Consider the following 20146-nt stretch of genomic DNA (forward strand, 5'->3'; position numbering starts at 1 on the left):
ACGACGGCCACTCCGGCAACGGCAGTTCCAGTTCCTCCAGTGGCAACGGTTCCAGACACTCTGGCATTGGCGGTGGTGGCTGTGGCCATTCTAGCGGCATCTGAAGTCGGGCTGGCACCTCCTGCTATCGCAATCGGGTGTGCCTCCCCTGAGCTCCTCTCAGCAGCATGTGCAAGGGCTGCTGAGGGGCTTCAGCCTTCTCCCCTTCTGGCTCTCAGGTCCGTGGCTCCTCACCTTCCGGCTCTCGGGATTGCAGCTCCACCCCCTCTGGCTCTCGGGGCGGCAGCTCCGCCCCCTCTGGCTCTCGGAACGGCAGCAGCAGGGGGAACCTGCAGGCATGCTCCCTCTACTGGTGGCGGCGGTGGAGGCGGAACCAGCAGGAACTCTCCCTCTGCTGGCGGATACCTGGACTGTGGACGTTCGGCCTTCCCCCTCTTAGGTTGTGGACCCACCGACTGCCCCCTCTTGGGCTCTGGATACATCTACTCCCCCCTCTTGGGCTCTGGACATTTGGGCTCCTCCCACTCAGGCGCAGGACGTTCGGGTTCCTCCCACTCAGGTGCAGGACGTTTGGGCTCCTCCCACTCCAGGTCTGTGTCCTGTAACACCTCCAGGCAGTGGTTCTCCTCATGCCCGTACTGCATGCATTGGGTGCACCACTCCTCTTCCTTCCATGTCTTCCTCTCTGCCTCCTTTTCCTCCCCTCTGTTTGGGTGGGGCAGATGGCCACTGTGTGAACTCTGTAGCTCCTTCAAAGTGATTGTTGGCCTCTCTGTGGCTTCTCTCACAAGTCTCCTTGTTTGAGGGCTGGTTTTGAGGGATGGCCTTTTCTTGGCAGTGCCTGGGTGGTGTGATGCAGCTTCCACTTCCTGATTATTGATCCAACTGTGCTCACTGGGATATCCAAACATATTATTTGTACCCTTTCCCTAATCTATGCATTTGTATTACTTCTGTAGAATGCTCTTTGGTCTTCATTTTCCTTCAGATTCACAGCCTGACCAATGATCCTTCAACAGTGGGGTTTTTATCCAGAAAATGTGACAGCAACTTTAATGGTTCACAGGTGGAGGCCAATGGTAAGGTAATCGTGTCCTCGTTAGGGCAATTTCTTTCAAAAGGCACATGGAAACTGGAGGAAACTCTGACAGGAAGAGGTCTGGCAGACCCAAATCCACAACAGAATCAGAAGACAAGTTTCTGAGAGTCAACAGCTTGCGTGATAGGCGGCTCACAAGACAACAGCTTCAAGCACAGCTTAACACTGGTCAAAGTAAGCAAGTCTCAGTTTCAACTGTGAAGAGAAGACTTCGAACTACAGGTTTGACAGGTCGAGTGGCAGTAAGAAAGCCATTGCTAAGATGGCAAAATAAGAAAAAGAGGCTTGCCTGGGCCATGAAGCACCGCCAGTGGACTACTGAAGACTGGAAGAAGGTCTTATGGACCGATGAATCAAAATTTGAAATCTTCGGTTCATCACGCAGGGTTTTTGTACGCCGTCGAGTAGGCGAAAGGATGGTTCCTCGGTGTGTGACACCAACTGTCAAACATGGAGGAGGAAGCGTGATGGTCTGGGGCTCTTTTGCTGGATCCAGAGTCGGCGACTTGCACAGAGTGAGTGGCACCCTGAACCAAAACTGCTACCACAGCATTTTGCAGTGCCATGCAATACCCCCTGGTATACGCCTAGTTGGTCAGGGGTTCATCCTACAGCAAGATAATGACCCAAAACATACCTCCAGGCTATGTCAGAACTACCTTAGAAGAAAAGATCAAGACAGTAGGCTTCAAATCATGGAATGGCCAGCACAGTCTCCAGACTTAAACCCCATCGAGCTGGTTTGGGATGAACTGGACAGAAGGGTGAAAGCAAAGCAACCTACAAGTGCAACCCATTTGTGGGAACTTCTGCAACAGTGTTGGAAAGAAATTTCCGAACAATATTTGATTTCCATTGTAGAAAGAATGCCACGAGTGTGTTCGGCTGTTATATCTGCAAAAGGTGGCTACTTTGATGAGTCAAAAATTTAGATTAAATTTTGTTAAACAAAACGATTCCATGATATCTTTTTTTATCTTCAATTGTTTATTTGTTCTATGCTTTAATTTCAGAGTACATTGAGACATTAAACTGCGTAAATTTCAATAAAAACTGGAAAAATTGAGGTGTTCTAAAACTTTTGACCTCTAGTGTGTATATATATATATATATATATATATATATATATATATATATATATATATATATATAATATTATATAAATATTGCCATGAATGAATTTTTTTTTTTTTTATAGAAACTGTTTAATTTATTTGAAGTCTTCCCACTGATGATGGGAAAGGGAATGTAGAGATGGAAGCCCTGCTAACAAGATTTAAGTTTTTGAAGGTATCAGGCTTTTAAAAACACACCTATGGTGACTTTGACAGACTCACTGAGAGCAGAAACTGACTGTGACAGCTACTGGAACAGGCTAATCTTTGGGATGCAAATTGAACATTCGTGAAAAACTGCATGTGTGTTAAAATGTTGTAATAACTGTACTGTGTTTTAAAGAATATAAAGCCAGAAGAAATACTAAACAAATTGTTAAAACACACTGTTCATACAAAAAGTTATAATATGTATTAACCTTTATTTATGCCAGAGCATTCTATATTCCTGTTTATTCTGTTAACAGTAAAACATATTATTGTATCTTTGTAAGTCTAAGTAAAAAGAGGAGCTAGGTTGGGGTCACGCTGACCAAAAAACACCTGTGAAATGAGCTAAGCTTGTCTTTATCTGAGCTACTGGTGCCAAGGTTTATAACTTGAGCAGAAAGGCAGACGTGAGCATCAAGTTTCTTATTTAGAGAAGCAAGCTTGATCTGAAAGTAGTCTTTAAGCTAAACACAGGTATTCTAGAATAATTCAAACAGAATATAAGTCTAAATGTTTTATTTTAACAGAAGAACTGTTAAGTTTGAAAATAAGAGAATATAGTACAGAAATAAACATAAAGTAAAAACTTCAGTCAAAGCATAATAGTACCAGTCTGTGTCAGGCATATAGTAGGATCTGCCAAACGAGAATGTAATTCATTTGTTAACCTTGTCCTTGCTTGAAATGAAATGGTACCAGGTGCATGGGTAACTGGAGAAAATAACTCTTGGCAATTGAAGCTAGATTTACTGGTCAGCAGTTTTACATCAAAGGTTTCTATGATGGCTGATCTTTTTAAGAAACACCTTTTGGTACATGAAAGGGAGTATCTGGTGAACTCTCTATGGCATCATTAAATCAAAATATTAATGAAGACCTGGTAAAACAATGAGAGGGAGCAATAGCATAGGACTATATTCAGATTTAGTAAGAATTGCCATACGTCTGGGAAAATGCTTACAGAAGAGTCTTCTATTAATGATGGATGACCTTGGCAGAAAAGCAGGTGGTTCGGAACTTGCCTGAACAGGATTTTTGTAAAAACAGAGAGAGGTCAAGTTTAGTTTAAAGCATTGAATAGCTAAAATGGGACTGTGGCAATGTGCCCTGCCCTTGTGTGCATGTTTGCGTTATATGTTGCATATAGTGTGTTAACCCTTTGCAGTCCATTTATTAATTGCGCGTCAGGCACGTCAGGTCTAATTAATTTTCACACACGCAGTTAATTTTAGACGCGCTGTTTAAAAATATTTTTTTTCCACAGTCAAACGGGTTTAAATGGCCCTGCATATCAACAAAGCACTCACTAGGCATCTCCAGCCCCGCCCCACCCTTTCGTTCGCTATCGCTTTCACATATGTAAGAAATAAATAATAATAAAAATAATAGTCATACATACCGATCAATCATCTCCTGATCACTCATTTTATCACTAAACTCCTCAATAATGCGATCCAAGTCATTATTTTATTACTATAACATCTCAAAAAAGCTCTGCAAATGTCCGTGTTCTCTGTGCGCTGATTCACAGGCAGCCAGCTTGTTTACTTACTGATACCAGATACCATGTATGACTATTCATGAGATACGCCTTTTTTTTTTTTTTCGACTTGTCTCGGCTCCTGTCGCTCCCACTCGGCAATTGAATGGTTTTCTCGGCTTTTTCCCGGAGAAAAAACGACTAGAAACCTGTTTTTTGCGTTGCTATAATGATGTCGGATCCAGTCCGACAAAGGACCTGAGAGGAATAATTGCAATGTCGGACTCAGTCCGACAATGGACAGCAAAGGGTTAATGTTGGTGTATAGATATGGCTGCACGGGATATAAATGGGTGTGTGCAGCACGAGTTATTTAAAATGTATAACTGTATTAAGGCACGGGGATTGCACTTCACTTCACGTGCATTTAAAGTATTTAATATGTGAGCAGGGGGTTGCACATAATTAGTTCACGTGCTGGGATTCAAGTGAATAATTAATTAGTAATTGAATCCACGTAGATGCACATTTTACTCACTCGGGGTTGTGTGTTTGAGAGTGGAGAACGGGAGAGAAAGAGGAGAAACGTAAATAACAAATGCTACTCATGCGAGAGGGCTCGCACGATACTTGTTTGGTTCGTCCACATTGTTTGTTTGTTTGTCTGTTTACTTTGGCCAACGCGTCGTTTTTGTTTGTGCAGTCAGTGTTTTCTGTTTTATTCAACCTTTTTATTTGCAATAAACCGCCGCAAGCAAGCGCATTTCCCATTTCACTCGCAGTGCTGTGTGTTCATTTCCTGGTTCTGACGACACCACTCAGCCAGACTGTCACATATGATGACAGTGGCCCCAAGCGTCAGACCAGGGAAAGTGCGTTATTTAATTTTTTGTTGAAGTGTCCTTTTGGATAAAAAAAAAAATTACAAATATTGTTTTTGGAAAATAAATAAATAAAAAAATAAAAAAATAAGGAAGTGGAAGGCTGGAGAGATGGCTGCCGGGACCTGGAGGACCTCCTCAGGGGGGCCTTGAGGACCAAGGCTGGTGCCTTGCCTGCAGGGTCGATGGACACATGGTGGCGATCTGCCCCTTCTAAGGTGAGGAGGAGGAAGGTAGGGAGAAGGAGTAGGAAGAGAAGGGGGAGAGGAAAGCTGCAGCAGCAGCCGCAGCAACAGCAGGAGGAGGTCGCGGATGATGGCTGGGAGGTTTTTTTAAAGAACCTCACGGCGGAGTAATGCCCTGGCTGTGGGGCTTATGGGCACACTTTAGCCATATGACCCACGCAGTATGAAGAGGAGGAACTAGCGCCCAGACGGGGGGACCGCGAGCGTCCAGCACCCAGACGGGGGGACCACGAGCGTCCAGCGCCCAGACGGGAGGACCGCGGGAATCCAAAGCCCGCAGAGGAAAAATGCCTGCTGTCCCCATCTCCACCAGCAGAGGGAAAATGCCTGCTGTCCCCCTCACCACCAGCAGAGGGAAAAAGCCTGCTGTCCCCATCTCCACCAGCAGAGTTAAAGTGCCTGCTGGTTGCGCCTTCAGAGCCGCACCAGTCCCCTGCAAGAGAGGGACCCGCACCAGTACCCTGCAAGAGAGGGAGACCCGCACCAGTCCCGTGCAAGAGAGGGAGATCCGCACCAGTCCCGTGCAAGAGAGGGAGACCTGCACCAGTCCCGTGCAACAGAGGGAGACCCGCACCAGTCCCGTGCAAGAGAGGGAGACCCGCACCAGTCCCCTGCAAGAGAGGGAGACCCGCACCAGTCCTGTGCAAGAGAGGGAGACCCGCACCAGTCCCGTGCAAGAGAGGGAGACCCGCACCAGTCCCCTGCAAGAGAGGGAGACCCGCACCAGTCCAGTGCAAGAGAGGGAGACCCACACCAGTCCCGTGCGAGAGAGAGAGAGACCCGCACCAGTCCCCTGCAAGAGAAGGAGACCCGCACCAGTCCCGTGCAAGAGAGAGAGAGACCCGCACCAGTCCCCTGGAAGATAAGGAGAGCCCCACTAGTCCCCAGCAACGGGGAGACTACTCGCTGCTCCCACCTCCACCGCTTCCGCCACTAGGAGCAGAGCAGCAGGAGCTGCCTCTGCCTCCACCACCTCAACCAGGAGCAGAGCAACAGGAGCTGCCTCTTCCTCCACCACCTCAACCACTTCCACCACCCTCAGGAGAGCAGCAGGAGCTGCCTCTGTCTCCGCCACCGCCAGGTGCAGAGCAGCAGGAGCTGCCTCTGCTTCCACCACCTCCACCGGCAGGAGAAAAGCAGCAGGAACTGCCTCTGCCTCCTCCACCAGCAGAGGGTGAATACCTGCTAGTTCTGCCTCCACCGTCATGGAAGGACTGCTTACCCCTCCCACCTCCACCAGCAGAGGGTGAATACCTGCTGGTTCCGCCTTCACCGCTGTGGGAAGATTGCTTGCCGCTCCCACTTCCACCACCAGAGGAGCTGCAGCTGAGTTTGGCACCGCCCAAGGATGCCAGCCTCGCTTCGCCCAAGGATGCCTGCCTCGCTTCGCCCAAGGATTCCTGGTGCTCCGCATCAGCTGGGGCTGCCTGGTGCACCGCTCCACAGCAGGAAATACTGTGGCTGGAACCCCACCAAGGGGAGCTGCCGGCTATGAAGAAGTGGGAGGAGGTCAACAACAGGCTACTGGCAACATTGCCGCCCATGAACCCCTTGAAGTCCCTGTTCATAGCCTGGGACTTTAAGCGAGACTTTGGGGATTTTAAGGGGGTAGGTGGCCATTGAGGACATGTGTGCTGCGCACAAGGGGGGGGGGGGGGGATATCTGGCAATGTGCCCCGCCCCTGTGTGTATTTTTGTGTTTTATGTTGTATGTTGCGTTTGGTGTGTTAATGTTGGTGTATAGATATGGCTGCATGGGATATAAATGGGTGTGTGCAGCACGAGTTATTTAAAATGTATAATTGTATTTAGGCACGGGGATTGCACATCTTGCACGTGCATTCAAAGTATTTAATATGCGAGCACAAAGTTGCACAGAATTAGTTCATGTGCTTTAGTAATTGAATCCTGGCACAACAGTATATATAGATGCACGTTTTACTGACTCGGGGTTGTGTTTTCGAGAGTGGAGAACAGGAGAGATGGAGGAGAAACCTAAATAACAAATGCTACTTGTGCGAGAGGGCTTGCACAATACTTAGGGACCTACCTAAATCGCGATTTTGCGGAAATCGTGAAATCGAGGGGTCACCGCGAAATTCACCTCTTAGGGGCCAATGCATACAAACAAGTACGGAGAGGAAGAAAAACGTTTAAATGAACTACTGCACACCGCAAGCGACGCAAACTACGTAGCTTCATTCTGTAGAAAGCCATTTTTGATTCCTTCGCCGTCCCGGCATTGGAGGTAAAATAGTAGAAATGGACGACAAAAAAAGCGAAGTATATTTCAGCTGATGATCGTTTCAAGATATTTCCCAAAGAAACTGTACATGCAGACTGAGGTAATTGTTTTCCATATCTTAATGTGTCTGGAGAAAATACAATCGATCGCTATTTACCTTCAGAATCACACATTAAATAAAAGGCTACCACAGAGGCTGCTGAACAGAACGTAAAATAAACAGCTTTCAGAAACCAAACTGGAAAGTCAGCCCAGACTAAAAGTATTCCTGTCTGCAAGTTAAATCAGTACTAATACGATCCAGCACAGCCACCTCGCTTCAACCTGCTGCTTACAGTTCCAATTTTAGACCCGAATAGCCACGTCTTCTTTGTTTTGACTCGGTACTAATAAAATAAATTATTGAATGGGACAAATAACATGACAACGAACGTGCTGCATACATTGACTTTATTAAAGTATGCCAGATGCCCTTGTGTAACCGAGTTTTGGGGCTGTTTCTAATCGATATCCACATCTGTATAACTTGGCAAAGCTTTGCCTTAACTTCCAACCAATTCAATGGATGCAGACATTCAGTCTTAATGTATGGGCAAGTCAACTGTAGGGGGATGCTGCATACTCGACTTTAACAAATGACAGCACTCTGTTTTATTAAGGAAGCTAGTACCACTATTTTTAGGCTTTATAGTGTTCTGAAATACTGTCTACTTAGGTTTATTTAATGTTTAAACAGGTCTGCGAAATGTTTGCCAAATCCTAATTTTATTCCGCAACATACCCGTGAAAAATACGTAAATTTATCGCGATTTAAGTAGAAAGTATAACATCAGTTCAAGAGTTCAACTAACATATTTTGAAAATGTAGGAGAGGTGGACTATGGGATGATGGCTAATTGATCTTATAGAAGGAGTTACCTGGTGTTTGGAAAATGTTATTAACTTGAAGGACAGGAGCTTTTAAGGCTGATTAATGTTTTAGATTTAATTGAGACTTCTGACATAGCAAAGCAAAATCCCTATAAAAAAAACTAGGTAAGTCAAGTGTCATATATATATATATATATATATATATATATATATATATATATATATATATATATATATATATATATATATATACAGTGCCTTGCAAAAGTATTCAGACCCCTGACCAATTCTCTCATATTACTGAATTACAAATGGTACCTTGAAATTCCGTTCTGTTTCATATTTTATTTTAAAACACTGAAACTCAAAATCAATTATTGTAAGGTGATATTGGTTTTATGTTGGGAAATATTTTTAAGAAAAATAAAAAAACCTGAAATATCTTGCTAATGTAATGTTCACGAGGTCCACCACGACAAAGCTGACTTAGAAGGCATTTAACTCAATGCTATCGGATTTGCACATACTTCTTTTATTGCTCTGAGTGTTACTGACCTAATTACCTCACAGGGTAATTGATTGCTGCACAAGTGGTATAACAGGTGGTCCCTCTGTCTCTGATCTAAAGCCCGCCGCACACAGCCCGGGCAGAGTTTGGATGGATCGTATCAGTGTGCGTGCCCTTAAAACCAAGATTATGCAGATTTCAGTCGGGATGTCTTCAGATTTGAAGATTGAACATGTTGAATCTTTTTCAGACGCAGTTTCGTTCAGATGTGATCAGTCTGTCTGTGTGCGGCGGTTGCTGACCAAGACTGACTGAGACCGATTAGTCATAAGGGTGTTAACCAATGGTGAAGCAGGTTTGAGTGATGTAGCTTGTCATGTAACTTGCCATACAAGATGGTGGAATATTGACAGCTTTAGTTTCACAGGTAAAAATACATTAGTCTTGAATTGCTCAGTGTCCCAAATTCAAAAATACCAGATATGTGCACATTTGAATAGTTTTATTTTAGGCGTTTACTAATCAAAGGTAAATTATCAATTTACCTTTTTATTATCGATCTACTGGCAGCCTATATATTCTTACTGCGATAAAACAGAAGTAATCAGTACATCGATCTCCAATAGGTCATAAATCACAAGCACCTAGATCTGCACGCTGAGAAAAAAACACCAAAGTTAATATAATATAATCAATATAAATTCAAACTTGTTCTTAACTTCCACTATATGGAAGTGTAGTTGTAGAGTACAATGTAAAAACAAGAGCTGTCTTTAGAAGATAGAGACTTCTGAATACTTCTTTAAAAACTATGACTTCATCTTCAAGGTAATTAAATGAGATGCCTGCTTCGACCAAGGTTACAGGCTTTCGCACGCAATAGTCTTCATTAATTTAAAGATAGGGGAGACCCTATTTTTAAGTTTGACCAGCTTCCAAGAGTGTATATGCACTAATAACAAAGGCACACAGACAAGCTTTTTTTTTCTAACATTAACACTTGTTCAGTTTCCTTAATTCAAATTTCTACTGGTTGTATATCTTTAAAACATACAATTATTACAATATTTTGACATTGTCAGTTAGTACTGAACTCTCTTATTTTTAACTGTAATGTGTTCTTTCAACAATAATTATTTTATTTGTATAACAGTTTAACTTTAAATGATTTTAACATGCATTTCTAATTCAGATACTTCAATATAGCAGTCTCTTTTTATAAATTGTGATTTTATTTTACTCCATTGATATACAGAGAAGGCAAGAGATTAATTTTTAATTAGGCACCTACTTGGCAGCAAATCAACCCTGAATATTAAAACTTAGGACTTCTATGCTTTGATAGAGACTAGCATCCTCATGCATTTACTTAAGTTATTATATTAATTAAGTTTCTTATTTTAAAATTTCACAGTTTTCTTTTTATTTAAATACTTGCATTTTTTTCTTACTATAGTAGAAGCACAAACCTATTTTAGTTCAATTGTTTCTGGCATATTAACTGTGCTCCACAGAGTTTGCCATTCTGTTCTCGCTGCTTCGGAATGTTTGAGGTTCTGAGTCTAATTTAAAAAGATGCGTTTGCCTGATAAAGGAGGTTTGGAACTTTCAGCAGGTCGGCCTGACCTTACACAGATTCACTAATAATATTTTTCTACTGTTATACTAGAATAAACAGGAATATGGAATCCTACGATATTCTCATAGACTAATACAGAGTACATTATAACATTTTTTCTGAAGTGTTTTTAACAATTTGTTTAATATTTCTGCTGACTTTATATTCTTTAAAATACATTACAGTTTCATCAATGTTCAATTTGTTTCCCAAAGATCAGTAGTGGTGACAGTCTTGGGTCAGTTTCTGCTCTCAGTGAGTCTGTCAAAGCCACCACAGGTGTGGGTGACAGTCTTTAAAAAAAATCTTAAATCTTGTTCGCTGGGCTCCCATCTCTATATTCTCATTCCCATCATCAGTGGGAAGACTATTTCTATCAAAGAGCCATCCAGCTCAGCCAGCATCATATCACTGTGAATTTAGCGCATGGACATTTTACACTCAAAAAGTCTCACCCCCTTTCAGTGCAGTGCTGTTGCTATTTCTCCAGTTACTATTCCACCATTTTCTGAGATGACTATTACTGCTTCCCTAGATTACAACACGTGTGCCCCACTACAGTGTGAGCCTTGAATCATGTCAAACACACAGTCCAGGTCTTGCAGTAGCCAGGACATGAACTACAGTATGCAACAGTGTTGCAGTAGTTCGAGTGATTAACCCATCACAATAACCAATCCATCTCTCAAAGGGACATCAGCTTGGACAGCTATATTCACTGAGTGGTCGCCCACATGAAGACTTTGAAATTGTTGGTGCCACTACTGCTGCTCCATCGCTGACACAGACTACACCTTTAGGTCTGGCTGCTTCATGTCTTGATTCTACAGACAAAGACCTTCTGGAACAACTTTTACTGAAATTTGCTGACATATTCAGTGCTCATAATTATGACTATGGACGGACTGATCTCAGCACCCACAGCATCAGAACGGGGGATGTGCCATCCATCAAAGTACAAACTTAACACACTTCACCTCCAAAATGGGCCATCCTGCAGAAGGAAGTTGACAGGATGCTCAGGGTTGGAATTATTAAAGAGTCACACAGCTTGTGGTCTGCTCCTGTAGTCCTTGTACAGACTCTGTACACTATCAAGGATTCACACCCTCTACCATATGTTGATGACACACTCGACACACTCTCTGGAGCACACATATTTAGCACAATAGATCCAACATCTGGATATTGGCAGATTCCATCCAACCCTAAGGACAAAGAAAAGACTGTTTTCTCAACTGGTTCTGGATTGTTTCAATTCCGTGTGATGCCAATGGGTATATGTAAAGCGCTCCCAAGTTTTCAGCAACTCATGGAGTTGACTATGTGGTCTTCACTTGTCAGTGTGCCTCATATACTTAGAGGACATTATTGTCTACAGTGCCACTGCCAAGCAACACCTTTCAAATCTCAGGGCTGTCTTTAAACACTTCTGTGCAGCCGGGTTGAAACTCAAACCCTCTATATATCAGCTGGCCAGACCGGCTGTGACCTTCTTAGGACATATAATTTCCAGCCAGGGTGTTCAGCCTATCCCAGCCGACACTGTTAAAATTAAGACCTGGGCAACGCCACAATCCCCAACTGAAGTGTGAGACTTCTTGGGCCTCTGCTCATACTATAAGCGTTTTCTTAAGAACTTTGCCCACCTTGCTGATCCTTTACATTGTCTCACCCACAAGAACACACCTTTCATCTGGACAAATGAGTGTGAAGACACCTTTCGCACCCTCAAGAACATTTTGTCCAACCCACCTATCATGGCATGCCCCAACGTGGAAGTGCCCTTTCTGCTGAATACAGATGCCTCACAACATGCAGTAGGCTCTGTCATCGCTGAGGTGCGTGGTGATCAAGAACATGTCATTTCATATGCCAGCCATGTTTTAACTGCTTCTGAGAAGAAAGCGAGCACTTTTGCCATTGTTTGGTCAGTACATCACTTCCATCATAACCTGATATGTCACTCCTTCACTGTTATCACTGAACACAAGCCCTTGGTGGGTCTTAGGAAACTGGCAATTGACAACGACCCCACCGTGACTATCACATACCGAGAAGGAACTAAACCTCTCATCATCCAGATCACACCTCTCCAATGCCAGTCCCCACGCATGCAGTTCCTGCTGTCAGAGACTCGAAATCAACTCTGACACCCAGTCCTCCTGTCATCTTTGTGATGCACAGCATCCTGTGCACCACAGGAACTTTCAAAACCTCAGTTTGTGCACTCTCTAATTAATACGGCCATGGACACTGCTGATGCTCAACACTCTGACACAGATTTGCAGGTAGTTTTTCACTGGATTGACCAAAGAAAGAAACCCCCTTTCTTGAAGTTTCGCCATGCTTCACCTTTCCTCAGGAAAATGTGGACACAGTTCAGCCATCTCCGATGAAAGATGGACTGTAATGTCGCCAAACCCTTTCTTCACGGTCAAAATCTGACTTTACAGATTGTGATACCAACAGCTTTAGTTCCACAAGTATTATAGTTTGTTCAAGGCCACTCAACATCAGGACTTTATGCATTGCCAAAAACATTGGATCGAACCACAGGTGCTATTGGCCTTGCATTGCTGCTTATTGTCAGGAGTGTTTGGCTTGCTAATTGCGACAAGTTCCTGTACCCCCTTGGTGCCCATCATGCCCACCAACCATTGTAGATTGTAGCAGCCAACCTGACTGCATGTTTTAATGTTCCTTCCTACAACATGGAATACCAGAAGCCTTACATTCTGACCAAGGCAGGCAATTTGAGTCCGGCTTAATCAAAAATCTGTCAGTTTCTTGACATCGCTAAACTTAACACTTCACCCTACCATCCACAGTGTGATGGGCTCATGGAATGCTATAATCGTACCATGAAAGACCAGTTTACAAAGTTTCAACAGAGAGACCAATTGGGATGACCATCTCCATCAAATTGAAATGGCTTGCGTTCCAAGAGGTTGGCAAGCTGAGTGACCATATGAAAAAACAGCAAGCTCAATACAACAAGCACCTCAAGTACACACCTTACAACACAGGCGACTTGGTCCTCATAAATGATCCGGCCCAACAACGCCACAAACTTGTTTCTCGATGGGTTGGCCCATACATAGATGTTCGCCCTCTCACCTTTGCAGATGGACAACCTACAGTGACATTTGAAATTCAAGACCTTTTGTGGCGAAGTGGCTGCTGAGTGAGAGCGTAATCCAGTTTTGAAAAGGGGTTTCTTTTATTTGTAATCCCGGTCTGGGGACCAAACAATAATCCTCCAGTAATACAAACCAATGTGTAAAGCACGGAGGTAACAATAGTAATGGGTTGCAGCCCAAATAATAAACACACGCTATCTGCCTCACAATAATACTGGACATGGTCACCAGTCTGGGTGTGTGCAGTAGTGCTCGTTGTGGGTGATTTATTAAGTGACTGTAGTGTAGTGTTGTTCTGGTTTTGTGCCGGCCCAAGGCGACAGCTCTGATTACGTGTTAGTCATCTAGTGATTCACAAACAAAGACAATTACTAACAACGACAAACAAACAAAAAACACTCACAAATACTTTTTATGTTTCTATGGGTCTCTCCCAGTCCTTCCAGTTTCTGTCCCCTTTTATACTATCATGCATGACCCCTTGGTAAACGAGTGCAGCTGTCTCTACAATCTGCAGCTGCTACATCGTTTCCCTTCTGGGTCAATACGTTCCTGCAACGGAGTCTCGCCTTCTTCCAGACTGACCGACTTCCCGGCCCTGGTAAAGAACTGTCAGGCCGTCCTGTCCAAAGAACTCTACTTTCGCTGCTTAGCACCCTCACAGGCTGGGAGGGAGATATACATCCAAAATTCATTATATTTCTGGTGCTCGTCAAGGGGCAGACAGACGTGTATCTGCACAGCCATTGCCTAGACAGACAGCAGACTGTGTGAGTGAGAAGAAATAAAGAAATAAAGAAAATGTTTAGAAAATCACCATCAAGGAGATTGCCATACTGTGATTCTCTAAATGTTCTGTTGCTGGATGTGATACTTTGGATTTGTTAATAGAGTGATTCAATTTGATATCTACAGTCTCCGTCTCTCATTTCTTAATAGTGATTAGAACAAATACTAACGCTATAGTACAATGCAGCCAATATACCGGAAGTAGTGGTATATCTTCTTTTTATGTAGTATTAAAAACAATGATTTCGGTTTTACAGTTTTGTATGTACATATGTACATTCTTTTGAAATGTTTATGTTATTATAGTTTTCCATTTTTTGTTGTGGTGTTGTATGCGCTGATTTTGAAACTAAAGCCTTTCATGTTTAACTTTCCATTTAAATACGGTGTTTCTGCTCTGCAAATGTTAGATAGGATGTGCATGAATAAATCTTTTGAGTTGTATCCGATAGTTTGTCTTTCATTTTCATATCGAAGCTGTTTAAAAAATGCAACACGTCAAATTGACGTGCGCAGTGGTTCTAGATAGTCAGAAACTATGGCGGTTCTAGTGTTAATACTTGTGATTTTTAACCAGAGCAGTTGCACTTGTCGCACAGAAAGCCATTGTAAGTGGAAATGTGTACTACTACGACCAGCTCCAGCACCGCGCTCACCTCACACCCTGAATGCATGCATGCCACTGGGTTCCCCTGGGTCCTAAATCCTGAAATATTCTGTTGTTGTACTGTGGTCACCATGATTTTAGAACTTGAAATGTTATCAAAGAAAATTCCATTTCAGATTGTTTAAAATAAGGGAAAAAGTCTGTCCTGGGAGCTGTCTTGGACTGACTCCCGGTAAATAAGAGAGAGTTGACAGGTCTGAGATGAGGGTTTGCGTTGTCGGGACAAGACGTGGAGTGATAGCGGACCAAAAGCCTCCAGGAAATAAGGATTAGTGCCAGTCAGTGTTTTCTGTTTTTTATATTGTTTTGTATATTTGAGTTTGACTCTGTGTGTGATGTATAATTCTATTGTGCGCTCTCGCTTGTGTTTAGGTCTGTAAATCGAGAACACCTGATAAATAGTGAAGTCTTGCTAAACCGAGTGTTTGTCTGTTTTGCTGCATAGAATAAACCAAGGTGGTTCGAGTCCAGTTTCCGGCGCATGTTTCCCTTCTCTCGCAGGTGTGGGGATCTGTAGTGAAGGGTGTTGCTTTGTTTATTTTTATTTATTTATTTTTGGTATTTCTTATGTATGGTTTGCATGATTTATTCACTTTGATTTGTCACATTTTAGATTCTTTGGAGCACGGCTTTTTCTAGCTTGTATTAATGTTTGTTTATTCTGTTTTGTAGGATTGCTGCACGGTGTGTTTCTTTCTTCATTTAGGCACCTTTGCATGGGCGGATCCAGGGGAGGGAGGGAGGGAGGGAGGGGAGGGGTCCTGTGGGTCTGGACCACCTTCTTTCTTTAAAAATGTCAATATATCGTTTACTTTAATGGTATGTTTTGTATCAGGTATCCCCCCTTCATGACAGTCTGGATCCGCCCCTGCTTTGGTGATAGGAGATCTGTGCCTGACGTGTCTCTAACCCACTCCTTTTATTTTGTCTACGGTTCTGAAGCGAGCCTACATAACAGTTTTTTTTTAAAGTTTGTAACTCATAATCCACGATATATATGTGTTTTTTTTTTTTAAAGAAAACAAAAAAGAAACTGTTTATGCTAAATTCATTATTTTGTTACTTGTAAAAAAATGGCACTTTTGTAATTCATATATCTTGCGACTTTTCATTTAATTGAAAAGTGTTTGTAATTGTCGAAATGTGGTTAAGTACTTGTTAACCTGGTGTGGCGCAGTCGAGCAAGTTTTGTAGCACTTTATGTTAATTGGGTTTTCTGGGTTTGAGTGTTAATGTTCCTGTATCTATAGCATGTTACACATAACATCAATGCATACGCATAATACATACAGTATAATCATTGTATAATTTCTTTGCAGCTAAGATGCCACACATTCAATGACAAGATCAAAATCTTTGATACAGCAGGATTTAAATTAGGGAAAACAGTAAATGCCTCGATAATATTAAAGAAGATCATAGATGGTGAAGTGGCTGAAGGCACAAAGGTATGTAAGTAATGTTAATGCAATGATGTGTAAAAGACTTGTAGAAAGCATTTTGAAAGTGCATTGGCTCCTTTGAGTGGCTCAGCAGCTGTAACATCATTGAATACTATGTTTACACAGCATGATGCAATGCTAGTGAATACAGTTCTCTCTTCCATCATTTACAGTGGCATACAAAAAAACAAACACACCATGCATTTACAACTAATGCTTTCAACTCCTTTAAAATTCAAATTCATGCCAGAAGTAGATGCAACTTTCAAACAGCCTTAGCTTTTTAATTTTTGAATGTCAGATGTAGCATGTCGGGCTTGATCTTTGTACACATACTGTGACAGGATGATGTTGTGGTGACACCAGGCCAGATACAGGAACAGAAAAAACAAAGGCAGTACTGCAGGGCAAAAAGACGCTGCACGCCATTTATTTAAATACAAAAATAAATAGAATAATTGAACAAAAACACTGCTCACAGAGCAAAACAAAAAGATAAACAAAAACAAGTCTCAAACACAAAACAATAGATATCATCCAGGTCGGGCTGGGCACATCGCCTTCACTGTTCCTAGATTACTTTCTGTTTTAAATTTCTCCTCGCTCCTCCTCTCAAACACCTCGAGCAGGAAAAACTGTAGGGTATTATACAGGTGCACTGGTTTTTTTTCAAAACAATAACAAAACACGGCTCTGCCGCTATATTTACAAACATAATAATACAACAATAATCATAATAATAATAACAACAACAACAACAAAACAAATACAAAATGATAAATTGCACAGGGGTGGAGGGGTACCCCGTTCTAAAAATAAATAAACAATATATTTAAACTTTCTACCACCCTGCTACACATACATACAAACATCTTTGCAATATTGCTTTTTTTTTGGGGGGGGGGGGGAATTCTCCCCATTTATACTCTGAAAGAAAACCCAGCTTATTTCAATTGTGCTAAAACCACAGCAATTAACCATACTTAATATGTCAGTTAAAGCATTCCCTTTCTGTAAAAATCATAAATCACAAACATGCTATTTATTATTAATCATCATCATTATCAAATTCATTTGATTCCCAGCAGGTCATTTTAATAGACCCCAGTCTCTGAATAGCTGCTCTGCTTCTCAATACATATAGATGACTAACTGGAGGCATTAAAAAGAAAATTGCAATAATCTCAGAAAAAGGTCACTTTTCTTGGTAATATTTTAAGTGTCTTTTGAGAAATGGTAACTGTTTTCTAAAACTTATTTTTGCTTTTATTTTTTAGTTTGACGATATTCTGAAAACAAAAAGCTCAATGGAAGGAGACAAAATCCACTGTGTTGTGTTGGTTATATCAATTCATACTGCTGACAATATGGACCCAGCCTTGATTCAGTTTTATGAAGAATTAATTGGAATGCTCAGAGAGACTGGTAATATATCATTAGCATTGTGTGTGCTAATTTCTGTGTGTGTGTGTGTGTATTTATATACTTTATGTGCTCGATATACAATATTGTTTTTTATTTTGTTGTTTTCCTTCTTCTCTTGCTTTCTCTCTCTCATATATATTATATATCCCTGCCGCCTCCACCAGGTAAACATCTTCACCTGTTGAGAATAGAATAAATACAGTGCGCTAGCTTCATACCTGTTATCATGTGCAATTTGTATGCTAATTGGAATTTGTTCATGCCACTTAGCAAATCCATCTCTAAGTGTGTCTCTTGTTTATTTACATTGTAGTTACCTAATAAACGTCTGTGTGCTCACACAATTACAGTGTCCATAACTACAATGTACTTGATGCAAGTGCACAATTGTATCTATAAAGGGATCGGGTTAGGTGTGTTAGGGTAAGGTGTAGAGTTATGATTAGGGTTGATGATAGGATGAGATAGGGTTAGGATTATATTATGCATACATGCAAGTACACATGCATTGCTACTAAGTATTTACTACATAAATACACAGTAATTAGAGACACTTCATGTAAAGTGTTATCACAGTTAGACACCCTGTAAAGACTAACAGGATCGTAAAACTTGCTTTAAACAGACCTGGAGCAAAATACTATAAAACTCTTAAACCACACCTTAAAAGAACACCACAATTTCTCATTCCCCCCAAAATGTAAAATTGTTTTAATATGTCTTCTGCAGTGGTCATTACCTGAAGATAACTTACCTTGTGTTTGGTTAAGTGCTCCTTCCTTCAGCTCACTGTAGTAGATTATCTAGCTGGTAATGACTGCTGCGTTGAACATTACTGCTTAAACAGGTCTGGTGGAGAGTCCCCGAGTGGCTCATCTGGCAAAAGCAGTACTGCGCGGCATGCAGGATGAGTTCTACAGAGCAGGTTCAAATCCTGCCTGTGCGCAGTTAGCCGGTCTGCGCTGGGGACTCCAAGGGGGCGTTGCATTGGCTCTGACGCTCCCAGTGGGTTAGGGAGGGAAAAGCCGTCAGGGACTGTCTCTCCTCATTGAGCCATGGTGAACTCTACAGGCCAGACAGCTGGTAAGCCTGGGCAGAGATCTGCAGGGCTGGCCTTTGTCCTCCAGAGGTCGGTACCTCGCTGATATCTGCTCTCTAAATAAAAAAATAGGTCTGTTTTCAGTGATCCTGATTAGCATTTTTCTTGAGTAACCCCTCCTACAGGGGTAAAGGAACATTAGGTTGTTGATGATTAGTGTTAATCAAGTCTGTTAAATGAGATGATTGACCTGAAACATGATCTTTTTTTCTGTCCACCATCACATTATACTCTATATAACACAACACTTCTAATGTATCACTTTTCAGGAGTACCATGCCAGCTGCTAGTTACACTCGATGAACTTGTCAGGAAGACTGAGGATTTGAAAAATCTGTACTGGAGAAGCGATATAAAACAAAAACAAAAGGTGAGTCAAAACAATATCAACATGGATTGTAACATACGCTAATAAAATCCAGGGCTCTTCAAGAAGATTTAGAGTCCAAGAGTCCAAGTAGCACTAGACCTGAACTGATTAATGAGTGATTCTTTTCAAATAAACACTGAATGTGAAGTTAAAATTATTTCTTATAAATATCAACTGATTTTGGTGAAATGCAGTAAAACCCAACCGTCCAGAAAACAGTCGTCCTTTTTGGATGGGTCAAGGGTCAACCCAAATATTCAAGTGTTTATTTTGAATACAACAACGATTGTTTGTGTGGTAATAAAAAAAAGACATAGAGAAAGAAAAGCTGTAAAATCAAAATGAAAATCACTGTGGAGTATTTCTGGAGGACATCAAGTACAGCATGTTTCACACGACACATGCAGCAGGCATTGAAATGTGCTGTTCTTTCTAAACTAATACTTTATTCATTCTCTTTCAGATTGAAAACCTAGCAAAGAAGATGGGAATTTCAATGAGGAACGTTATTGTGGTTTCAAACTACTTCAAGGAGATGAAAATTAACCAAATAAAAGGAACTCTGCTGTTGGAGGGGTTTGCTCAAATGCTGACGGCTGCAAAACCCTTTCAAGAGAGAATGTAGAGTATCACCTGTCACACCTGAAGCACGCTGAGTCCATTACTCAATTGGTTAATTGATTGCCAATCGGAGAATAGTCACTTGGTATATAGGGAAGTTGATTCCTTTGTTTGGAGAGAGACTGGGAGCAGCAGGAGGCTGTGGTCCCAGATACAAGAAGTATCACCCAGTCAGCACTATCACAGAGTTACTTTTTGTATTTTTGAAAATTCAAGTCATACTCTTTGTACACTTTGTTTAATCTGCTGTCTAATCTATTATTTTATGAAACAATGATTAAACATACTCTATTGAATACTCTCGTGTAAATCTAGTTCT

The 20146-nt window shown here is 41.8% G+C and overlaps 1 long non-coding RNA gene across 1 annotated transcript in view; it reads left to right on the forward strand.

Moving 5' to 3' along the window:
• Positions 1 to 19184, forward strand: part of LOC131705060 (uncharacterized) — a 32094-nt gene extending 12910 nt beyond the window's left edge. Inside the window, exons 3-5 of the long non-coding RNA XR_009310150.1 lie at positions 16190 to 16318; positions 17590 to 17737; positions 19106 to 19184. This is a non-coding gene — a long non-coding RNA (uncharacterized LOC131705060). The remainder of the gene's footprint in view (positions 1 to 16189; positions 16319 to 17589; positions 17738 to 19105) is intronic.
• Positions 19185 to 20146: the final 962 nt, after the last annotated feature.

This window comes from Acipenser ruthenus, chromosome 34 (genome assembly GCF_902713425.1).
Source record: "Acipenser ruthenus chromosome 34, fAciRut3.2 maternal haplotype, whole genome shotgun sequence".
Lineage (NCBI taxonomy): Eukaryota > Metazoa > Chordata > Actinopteri > Acipenseriformes > Acipenseridae > Acipenser > Acipenser ruthenus.